Raw genomic sequence first — 11,904 nt, 5'->3', positions numbered from 1 at the left:
CATTGTAAGCAGCGCAACCTTGTGGGAGAGGCGCATGCCCTGTACAAATGTGAGTAAGCCAAGAGTGATTGTGTAGGGCGCTTCACAGTGCTGTCCTTTTGAGTTGAGTTGCTTGTTACATAAGATATGATCTTCCGTATGATCTGGCTTTATATCTGGCAAAGGCTTTAATTTTTAAATTTCAAAAAGAAGGATGCCAAAATATATTTCCTTTAGAACTTTGGATCTCTGATAATCACACTGCTTTCTTCTTCTCTACATACAGATGTGTACGCTGAAAAAAAAATGTATCAAGTGTCTCATAAGCAAGAGTAGAAACCGTGGGGCATTAGGTGTCTTTGCAGTGCCTGTATGTGGCATAACATACAGAAACTAGAACAATAATCGTATCTTACCATAACCTGTAAAAATGAACAACTGCGTTCATCGATCAAAAGGCTGACCTGTCAGTAGTGTTCTTCCCTGTCTTACCTTATCTCACCGGTTGCTCTCTTGGTGAGAGCCAGAGTGAATGTGTGTCCTGACGATGTGCATGTGCATCTCGATAAATACTTGATGTGCACATGGAGATGGTCACCATGACCCGCCAATCCAGTTGTCATGGAGCTGTGGAGCTTCCCAGATTCAGTCCCACAGGAGCTTTGTTTAAAAAGCACGACTGAGAAAAAAAGAACCTTTCAGCCTACACTGAAATTTACATCCCTTAGGAGGCTCTAATTGCCTCCATTTCCTTCCTATTTACCATTAAGGGAGTGGCAACCTCCTCTAAAAAGGACCACACAGTCCCGCGACTCTGATGAAATCCCAAAATCCAAGCATATGGGGAGAAACTAATTCTAAGGTAGATGGTTTTATCTTCCACAGTTTCCCCTTTTCAAAATTTGTGAACAGGATTACTTCAAATTACTACTTGCAGAAAAGTAGCATATATTCAAGAGTAGAAATCAAGACATGTGGAAAATCATATTTTAAGGTTAATGAGAAAGACGAAAAATGACCTAGTTGAAAACCATGACCTGTTTTTCTAGCTGCTCTTATACCACTAAAGCAGAGGAATATATTTAAACATGGCATGTGCACAATGCTGTTTTATTAGTTATATTTCCTTTTGGATGCAGATAATTTACCTCTTAAGTATCTGTGCAACAGGGGAGTCCACGACACCCAACTTGGACTGTACTGGGGAGGAAACGAACCCCCAAATGTTCCTTGATTGCTGCCATGACACCAATCTTGCATCAAGGCCCTTGAAAACATCACTTCCTGAAAGGGACCACAGCACCGTTCACTCAGCAATGAGTGCTGCAGGTGGTGGTGAGACCTGGACCTTGGCCTTTAGCTTATACTGTAGTGATGTAATGCCTCCCAAGCTCACAGACAGGGGCCCTGAGTGCTGGTCCTTTCCTCTGGCAGAGAAGTGATGACTGGAAGGGAGTGCAGGTCACGTGAGAGGAGTGTGGGAATGGGCTGGATCCTCTTTCAGATGGCTTCATCCCTTCCTCTCTCTCTTTCCTCTTTGTTCCCCTCCTTCCTCTCTGTGTCTGTGTGGATTTGGGGAAATTATAGAAGTCCATTTTAAATTATAGAAACGTTTTAGGATGTATATTTTTAAAAGGCTTTCATATTATTTAAGCAGTTTTTAAACCCGTCAATTTTAATGCCTGTTAGTACTTCTGCCATTTTTGTTTCACTTCTTCCACACTGGCGAAACGTTTCCTTTGAGGAATTCTTTTCATCTGGGGAAATGAGAAAAAAAGTCTCTTGGGGTGAGACTGGGTGGATAGGGAGGGCGGGGCATGGGGCCAGGCCATTTTTGGTCAGAAACTGCTGAACATTCAGTGTGATGTGGACAGATGCACCTGTAAATCACTCATCATGAAATAGGCAAACACACTGAAAGAATCCCCCCCCAAATTTTACTGAAGTCGAGTGCAGCCTCTCACAACAGCACTAGCCGGTACAGTGATGCTGATGGGCTCCTAAAACAAGGGGCCCACACTCCAAAACATAATTCTGTTTTTTGGGGGTACCCCTTTGTATGTTTTATGCGTCAGATTATATGGACCCATATCTTATGCATTAAACATCATATACTACAAATTATCATATATGTCAAATAACCTATATTGTGTATTCCAATATTGTATCGTATATATTATATTGACTATGCAAATGTTGTCAGAAGGTTGTTTTAAAAGCAACAGTAAGGGAAAAAAATTGCCTTTTAGGAGCTTATCATATAATAGCCAATATAAATAATGAAAAGTTAGCAAATAAATAATTAAGGTGATGAAAGCTGCAGTGCTAGGGAGATGGTAAACTGGGGGTAATGACGTTGAGAGTCATGTGGGTGGAAGGATGCTGTTTTGGCTAGGATGAGGTAATCAGGGAAGACTTTTTTGATGACTGATATTTGAGCCCAGACCAGAACTATGAGATGAAGGCAATTAGGTAAACTTCTGGGTGGCAGAAAGTTCTTGGAGGCAGACTATTTTAAGCAGGAAAACCAGCCGGCCTAAGACAGCTGGTCCCAGAATGTTTAAGAGCAGGAAGGTTAATGCAGGTGAAAACAGAGCACAGGAGGGGCTGGAGGAATAGGCAGGGGTCAGATCACACAGGGCTTTATGGCCAAAGAAAAGAGTTTGTCTTTTCTTCTGACTGTGAGACAGAAGCCACAGTGAGAGTTTATTTTATACCATGGATGGAATGGTCTGATTTACTGTTACAGGAGGTTCATTGGCTGCTGTCTGCAGGATGAGTTGATTGGAAGCCAGAGACTTTGAGTTTCATGGGAAGTTATTAGGATAGTCCAATGAGGGGGAGGGTGATTAAGACTAGGTTTATATTAGTAGAGTCAGGGAGAAGTGGTCACATTTTAGACATATTTGGGAGGTAGAGCTGATGGAATATTATGATGAGTTGGATGTGGGATGTGAAGAAAAGAAGAATTGGTAAGGACTTCTAGGCTTTTAGCTCAAAACTCTGGGACAGGTAGTGGAGGTGGTGGGGATTTTAAAAACAGATTTTTGTTGGAGGTCATCAGTAGTTGTGTTTGGAAAATGTTGAGTTTGTGGTGCTTAGTCCATAACATCTCCTTTTCAGAGCTTAGTCATGGTTGGACCTGGCTGCAAAAGAAGGCTAGAAAATATGGTTTATTACTGGGCACATTGCTACCTCAAACTCAGGGCTCTGTAAAACGACTGAAAAGAGAATGGATGTTGGTTAACTGAATAGCATTCTCTGTCACAGAAATCATTAATAAAAATGTTGCTCAAAATATAGTTGCTAAAAAAAGTTACTTTTAAATGACTCAAGGGTCAAAGAAGAAACAACGATGGAATGGAGAAAATAGAATTGAATGATAATAATACCAAAAAAGTAGGGTGCAGCTAAAGTGGCTCTCAGAGGTAAATTTATACATTAAATTTTAAATTAGAGAAAAATAAAGGTTGAAACCTAAAGGAGGAGGCATTCAACTTACGGGCTTGTTATTTAGATCCAAAGAAAGACAAAATGAAAGAACTAATAGTTTTCATTGTAAAGGTCTTTCACATCTCTGGTTAGGAAGATGCCAAGGTATTTCTTTTTTTTTGTGACTATTGTGAATGGGATTGTGCTTTTAATTTGGGTCTCTGCTTGCTTGTTGTTGGTGTAAAGAAATGCGCTTGTCTTTTGCACATTTATTTTATACCCTGAGACTTTGCCAAAGTCCTTTATCAGTGCAAGAAGGCTTTTGACAGATTCTGTTGAATTTTCAAGGTACACAATCATGTCATTAGCAAAGAGGGATAACTTGACTTCCTCTTTTCCTATTTGGATACCTTTGATCGCCTTCTCTTTTCTGATTGCTCCAGCTAGGACTTCCAATACTATATTGAACAGGAGGGGAGAGAGCGAGAAACCATTAAGAGAGCAGGGAGACAACCCACAGACTGGGAAAAAATATTTGCCAACTCCAGGTCCGACAAAGGCTTAACATCTTGGATCTATAAGGAACTCAAATGTGCTGAAAAGAAAAAAACAAACAACCCCATTATAAAGTGGGCAAAAGATATGAATAGACACTTCTCAAAGAAAGACATCCGAGCAGCCAACAGACACATCAAGAAATGTTCAACCTCACTAATCATCAAGGAGATGCAAATCAAAACCACACTGAAATGCCACCTAACTCCAGTCAGAATGGCAACTACCAATAACTCAAAAATTAATAGTTGCTGGAGAGGGTGTGGTGAAGGGAACACTTCTACAATGTTGGTGGGAGTGCAAACTAGTGCAACCTCTGTGGAAAACAGTGTGGCCATTCCCAAAAGCTCTAAATATCGACTTCCCATATGACCCCACAATCCCCCTACTGAGAATATACCCTGAAGAACTCAAATCACTCTATAAAAAAAGATACCTGCACACGTATGTTTATCACAGCATTGTTCACAATAGCAAAAACCTAGAATCAACCATGCTGTCTATTAAAAGAGGACTGGATTAAAAAAATGTGGTATATATACATGATGGAATACTACGCAGCCATAAAAAAGAGCAAAATCATGAATTTCGCAGCAACCTGGATGGAACTAGAGTCTATATAATACTGAGTGACCTCTCACAGAAACACAGATCTGAGTATCACATGTTCTCACTCATATAGTGGACCTTGAACATCTATTGTAATACTATAAGAAAAGGATTGACAGTGGTGGGAAACTATGGGGGGAGGGGAAGGGAGGTGGGATTAACGGTAGTCAATATCTGTCTGGGGATGGGGAGACACCCCTTATCAACAAGGGTGCCTGAACGAAACATATTTGTCTACCTAACTCTTAACTGTACCCCACAATATCAAAACAAAAAATATTGATTAAAAAAAAGAAAGAACTAATAAAGAGAAGAAAGCACCAAAATAGAAAACAAAAATATAATTAGAAATAATCAACAAAACCTAAAACTTGTAGGAAGGAGTGAATAAAATGGCAAACCTAGCCAAAAATAAGGGGTGGGGGAAGCAACATTATGAACGCAAAGAGAAAATTAAGTACAGATACAGTGGAGATTTAGAAAATCAAGAGTCATTACTATGAATGACTTGTATTAATAGAAAAAATAAGCCAATGGTTTTCTCCTACTATACTGTCAACACAAAAAACTTTTGTAAGCAGATATGTGTGTGGTTTTTCCCACACTCAACCAATTCTTCAATACCAGCTGAGTGTCCTACAATTCAGTTCAATTATGACACTAACCAGAGTTAGCACAGACCTCACAGGTTAAGGTCACAGTCCCAAAAGTCTTCCCTCTGCATCTAGTGTTAACTGTTAAGTCTCATATTTTCATCTGTTCTCCTGACCAACGGCTGTAAATTGGGGGCTTCCTACAATCCCCTTCTTGGGTTTGATAATTTGCTAGGATGGCTCACAGAACTCATGAAAACAATTATTTATATTTACTATTTTACTGTATGATAAGAGATATGATAAAAGATGCAGATGAACAACCAGATAAAGAGATGCATAGGGCAAGGTATGGGGGAAGGGATGGGGAGCTTCTATGTACTTGCTGGGCTTACAGCCCTCCTGGCACCCCCATGTGTTCTGCAAACTGGTAACCTTTTGGGCCTACAGTTCAGGGATTTTTATGGAGGTTTCATCACATAGGCAGGGTTGATTATTAACTCAATCTCCAGCTCATTCCTCATGTTTTATGGAAGATCAAGGACTAAGCGTAGAGAAACCAGTTTTGAAGAAGAACAAAATATGAGAACTTGCTTTTACCAGATATCAAGCTTTTATAAAGCTTTGAAATTAGCTAATGTGCTGTTTGCTCAAGGATAGGCTAATGGCACAGAATAGACTATATGAATCTGATGTATAAAAGAAGTGACATAAAATAGATACTAATGAGAAAAAAAGGACTATCCTGTAAATAATACTAGGACAACTGGCTATCCCTACAGAAAAAAAGTGAAATTATATGCTTACTTTGCACTAAATAGAAAAGTACATTTTGGGAAAAAAAGTAATTGTGAAAACAATACTTTTTAGGGAAATACTGGGAAAAAAAGTAATTGTGAAAACAATACTTTTTAGGGAAATACAGAATTTTTTAAAAGAACTTGAGGGTAAAGAAAGATTTCTCAAATGAGGCATAAATATCACAAGCTTTTGAGATATATTGATACGTTTTATGATATTAAATTTAAAAGATTTTGTTTGCTAAGAGTTATAACAAAAGTGAAAGACAAGTTATAAGTTAACAGTAAATTTTTGGAGAACAAATGCTAACAAGGAATTGGCATCTAGAATTTACAGAAAGTTCCTATCAGTTGATAAGATAAAGATAACTAACTGGGTAGAAAAGTGAGCAAAGATACGAGTTGGCATTTCACAAAAAGACTATCTAATAAATGTGTAAACAGGTGCTTTAGTTTACTAATATTGAGGGAAATGCAGATAAAAGTTGTTAATGAAGATTATTTCATATCAGTTGACATAAATTAACAAGTAGGATGATAACAAATATTGACAAAGGTGTAGAGAAATGGAAAGTCTCTTATATGTTGATGCAAAATCGCTGTGGCATTTATTTATTTATTTATTTTTATTTTAAAGATGTGGGATACAATTCAGTGTTGGAAATGGTTATTGTACAGGTAAAGTTTAGGCCTCACTTTGGTGGAGAGTATTTTCATGATCTAACACAATTGTGGAATGCAAGTATCTTTTGTTTTTATGGTGTTTAATTTTATTTTTTGATACACAGATTTGTACATATTTATGGCATACATATGTGAGTTTTTTTACATGCACAGACCGTATAATAATCAAGGATATTAGAGATATTCATTACCTTGAATATTTACCATTTCTGTGGGTTGGGATCAAGTCCTGTCTTCTAGCTATCTTAAAAATATACAGTGACTGTAGTCACCATACTCTGCTAGCAAACATTAGAACTTCTTCGATCTGTGTTTGTTCTCACCAACCAAACTCTCTCTGCATCCTCTACATTCTTTCCAGCCTCTTATATCCATCATTCTAGAATACAAACACATTTAACTCAGCAATTTCCACCAGGGTTTGAAATTAGAAGCACTATATACTCAGTGAAGACCCATAGAAGACTCTTCTGATGCACTGATTTTGTAATGGCAAATTAAAAAGATATACATGTTCTTTAATGGAAGGGTGGATAAATAAATACATGGTGGCATATTTATGCAATGGACGGTTACAACTAGTTTAAAGAAATGAGTTGAAGTTACACATGCCATCAAGGATAAATCTCAGTAACCTGATGTTGAATAAAAACATCTGAAAAGCTAAGTTATAGAATCAATTTAGTATGTTGTCATTTAGGGGACACATTTGTATACCTTTGCTTTTGTCTCCCAGTTGAGAGTTATTTGAGACTTAGACATACAAGCCAGAAAGATGATGGTAAAAATATTATTCCAGGACAAAACTGGATTGAAGGACTTAGTAATGCTTCCAAAAATATAAACATTCCTCCCTTCACAAACCTCCAGTGGCCTTTGATTTTACTCACAATAAAATCCAGTCTTCTTTTTTTTTTTTTTTTTTTGAGTTGGAGTCTCACTCTGTCGCCCAGACTGGAGTGCAGTGGCTGCTCCCGGCCACCGCAGCCTCGACCTGCTGGACGCCGGCGATCCTTCCGCCTCAGCCTTCCAAGTAGCTGGAACTACAGGCGCGTGCTATCACGCCCGGCTAATTTTTGGTTTTATTGTAGAGATGAGGTCTCGCTGCCCAGGCGGGTCTCGAACCCGCGGACTCAGGCAATCCACTCACCTCAGCCTCCCAAAGGCGCGGGATTACAGGCTGAGCCACCGAGCCCAGCCAAATCCAGTCCTTATCATGGCTCTGAGGGCCTACATAAGCTGGACTCCTCGGCCCTGCTAGCCTGTCACTCACCCTTTCCTTCTAGCACCTCCTCACTGTCATCCCTCTGGCCCACTTCCTGTCGGGGCCCTTATCCTTTGCTGTTCTGTCTATCTGCAATGTACTTCCTTTTGGATCATCTGCCCTACCTGCCTCAGAACCAGTGGACTTGGTCTGACAGTACTTCCAGGGGTGCTACTCTCCTAAACAACTCACTAACTAGCACCCAAGTATCTAAGACAATGATATTCAGATTTTATTTATTTATTTATATTTTATTTTTAAGATGTGGGGTACAATTCAAGATCAGGTATAAAAGTGGACATCGCACAGGTAAAGTTTGGGCCTCCCTTTAGTTGCCACTATACCTGGTTTAAGATCAGATACTCTCCTTTATTGATGTCGTGTCTCCCCATTCCCACCCCAGAAGTAGCCTGCTACTGCCAATCCCGTTCTTATAGTATTATGGTAAATATTCAGGGTTCACTTACGAATGAACATGTGGTACTCTGTTCTTTGTTTCTGTGATCGATCACTGGATATTATAGAGTCTAAATCCATCCAAGTTGCTGCGAAGTCCATGTTTGTTCTTCTTTATGGCTGTGTAATACTCCATTGTGCATGTGTACCACATTTTAAAAAATCAAGTCCAGTTTTGATGGGCAGCATAGTTGGTTCCATGTTTTTGCTATGCTGAATAGTGCTGAAATAGACATGCATGTGCAGGTATCTTTTTTGTAGAATGCTTTGAGATCCTCCAGATATATTCCCAGTAGGGGGATTGCTGGGTCATATGGAAGGTCAATTTCTAGATCTTTTAGAAATCGCCACACTGTTTTCCGTAGAGGTTGAATTAGTTTGCATTCCCACCAGCAGTGTAGAAGCATACCCTTTTCTCCACATCCTTGACAGAATCTGTTGTTGTTTGTTTTATTAATGATGGCTATTTTTACTGAAGTTGGGTGGTATCTCAATGTGGTTTTGATTTGCATTTTTCCGATGATTAGTGAAGCTGAGCATTTTTTCATGTGTCTCTTGGCTGCCTATATATCTTCTTTTGAGAAATGTCTATTCATGTCTTTTGCTGACTTTTTAATGTGTCTGTTTGTTTTTTTCCTTTCAGTATGTTTAAGTTCTTTGTAGATCCTGGTTGTTAGGCCTTTGTCAGATACATAGTTGGTAAATATTTTTTCCCATTCTGTAGGCTCTCTTCCCACTTTTTTGAGGGTGTCTTTGGTCTGCAGAAGCATTTCCGTTTAATGGGGTCCCAATTGTCTATCTTACCTCTTATGGCATGGACACCTGGGGTTTTGATCTGGAATAGGTTGCCTACTCTGATTTCTGTAAGGGTGTCTCCTGTATTTTCTCACATTCTTATGGTCTAAGGTTTTGCGTTAAGGTCTTTGATTCATTTACAGTTGACTTTTGTGTATGATGATGGATAGGGGTCCTGTTTCAATCTTTTGCATGTGGTCAGCCAGTTTTCCCAGCACCATTTACTGAATAGGTTCTCCTTTCCCCAGTGGTTGGTGGTGGAGGCTTTATTGAATGAATTGGTTGAGAAACTGAAGTTTTGCTTCTGGAACCTCTATCCTGTTCCATTGGTCCATATGCCTGTTCTTGTACCAATACCAGGCTGTTTTGATTATTGTAGCCTTATAGTAAAGTTTAAAGTCTGGATGTTTGATACCTCCTGCTTTGTTTCTTTTGCTAAGGACTGTTTTGGCTATTCATGGTCATTTATGTTTCCATATGAATTTCTGTATTGTCATTTCCAGGTCTGAGAAGAATGATGTTAGTAATTGAATGGATATTGCATTGAGTCTGTAGATTGCCTTTGGTAGGATGGACATCTTAACAATGTTGATTCTTCCAATCCACGAGCATGAAATATTTTTCCATTCGTTTGTATCTTCTTGGATTTCTTTGAGCAGTGTTTTGTAGTTTTCATTGTAAAGGTCTTTCACTTCTCTGGTTAGGAAGATGCCAAGGTATTTCATTTTTTGTGGTTATTGTGAATGAGATTGTGCTTTTTGTTTGGTTTTCTGCCTGTTTGTTGTTGGTGGATAAGAATGCAACTGTCTTTTGCACATTTATTTTGTACCCAAGACTTTGCCAAAGTCCTTTATCAGTGCAAGGATATTTTTGACAGACTCTCTTGGATTTTCGAGGTATAGGATCATATCATCAGCAAAGAGGGATAACTTAACTTCCTCTTTTCCTATTTGGATACCCCTGATTTCCTTCTCCTGTCTAATTGCCTGAGCTAAGGCTTCCAACACAATGTTGAACAGGAGAGGTTAGAGTGAGCAGCCTTGTCTTGTTCCGGTTTTCAGGGTAAATGCTTCCAGTTTCTGTCCATTTAGCAATATCCTGACTGTGGGCTTATCATAGATGGCACCTACTTTTTTGAGGTATGTTCCTTCTATGCCTAGGTGTTCGTGGGTTTCTATCAAAAAGGCATGCTGGATTTTATCAAAGGCTTTTTCTGCATCTAATGATATAATCACGTGGTTCTTGTTTTTACATCTGTTGATGTATTTAATTACATTTCTGGTCTTACAGATGTTGAACCAGCTCTGCATCCTGGGGATGAAGCCTGCTAAGTCATGGTGGAAGATTTTTGAGATGTGTTGTTGGATCTCATTTGTAGAATTTTGTTGAAAATGTTTGCATCTATGGTCATTAGGGATATTGGCCTGTAGTTCTCCTTTTTGTTGAATCTTAACCGGTTTGGTTATCAGTGTGATGTTGCTTCATAAAATGATTTGGGGAGAATTCCATCTTTCTCAATCACCTGGATTACTTTCAATAAGCGTGATATCAGCTCCTCTTTGTATTTTGTGGAATTACACTGGAAAGCTGTCTGGTCTAGGGCTTTTGTTGTGTGGTAGTTTTCTTATGAAGGAGTCAGTTTCCTGGGTTGTTATTGGTCTATTTAGTGTCTTTACGTCTTCTTGTTTCAGCCTTGGGATGTCAGAAAGTCTTTCATTTAGCTTATCAAGTTTATTTCCAAACAGGTGTGCAGAGTAGTCTCTGATAATCTTTTGTATTTCTTCAGAGTCAGTTGTGATTTGATCTTTGGCATTTCTGATTGTGCTTATTTGCACTTTTTCTCTCTTTTTCTTGGTCAATCTGGCTAGAGTTCCATTAATTTCTCTTATCCTTTCAAAGAACCAGCTCTTTGTTTTGTTGATTTTTTTCTATGATATTTTTGTCTTCTATGTCCCATATTTGGGCTTTTACTTTGGTGATCTGTATTCTTCTGCTAAAATCAGGGTTTTGGTGGTCTTGTCTTTCCAGCCCCCTTAAGTGATTTGTTAGGCTGTTAACTTGTGATTTTTCCATTTTCTTGATGTGTTCATAGAGATATAATTCCCCAACTGGAACTGTTTTCATGGCATCCCAGAGATTTTGGTAAGATTTTTCTAAATTTTCATTTGTTTCCAGGAATCTTTTAGTTTCTGCTTTAATTTCTGTGTTGGCTCAGTAATTGTTCAGCATCATGCTATTTAGTGTCTATGTCTTTGTGAGTTTTGGGGAAATTTCACTGGTGTGTTGATATTTATTTTTATTCCACTGTGGTCTGAGAAGGTGCATGGCAGTATTTTGATCTTATGAAATTTGTTTATCCTTGATTTATGGCTAAAGATGTGATCAATCTTGAAGTATGTGGTGATGAGTAGAATGTATATTCTATGGTTGTTGGTTGAAGTGTTCTGTAGGTATCTATTAAGTCCATTTGGTCAAGTGTCAAGTTGAAGCTCTGGATCTCTTTGTTAATGTTTTGCCTCGATGGTCTATATAGGGTTGTTAGCAGGGTGTTTAAGTTCCCAGCTATAATGGTGTTAGAGTCAATATCTTTTAAAAATTTACTTAGTTGTTGCTTTATAAACATTGGTGCTCCTGTGTTGGGTGCATATATGTTTAGGAAGGATATTTCTTTTTTTTTTTTTGAGTTGGAGTCTCACTCTCTCACCCAGACTGGAGTGCAGTGGCCGCTCCTGGCCAC

This window comes from Carlito syrichta, unplaced genomic scaffold (assembly GCF_000164805.1).
Source record: "Carlito syrichta isolate Samal-C Ts95f unplaced genomic scaffold, Tarsius_syrichta-2.0.1 Scaffold316500, whole genome shotgun sequence".
Taxonomy (NCBI): domain Eukaryota; kingdom Metazoa; phylum Chordata; class Mammalia; order Primates; family Tarsiidae; genus Carlito; species Carlito syrichta.
Note: the sequence above shows the minus strand (reverse complement) of the source record.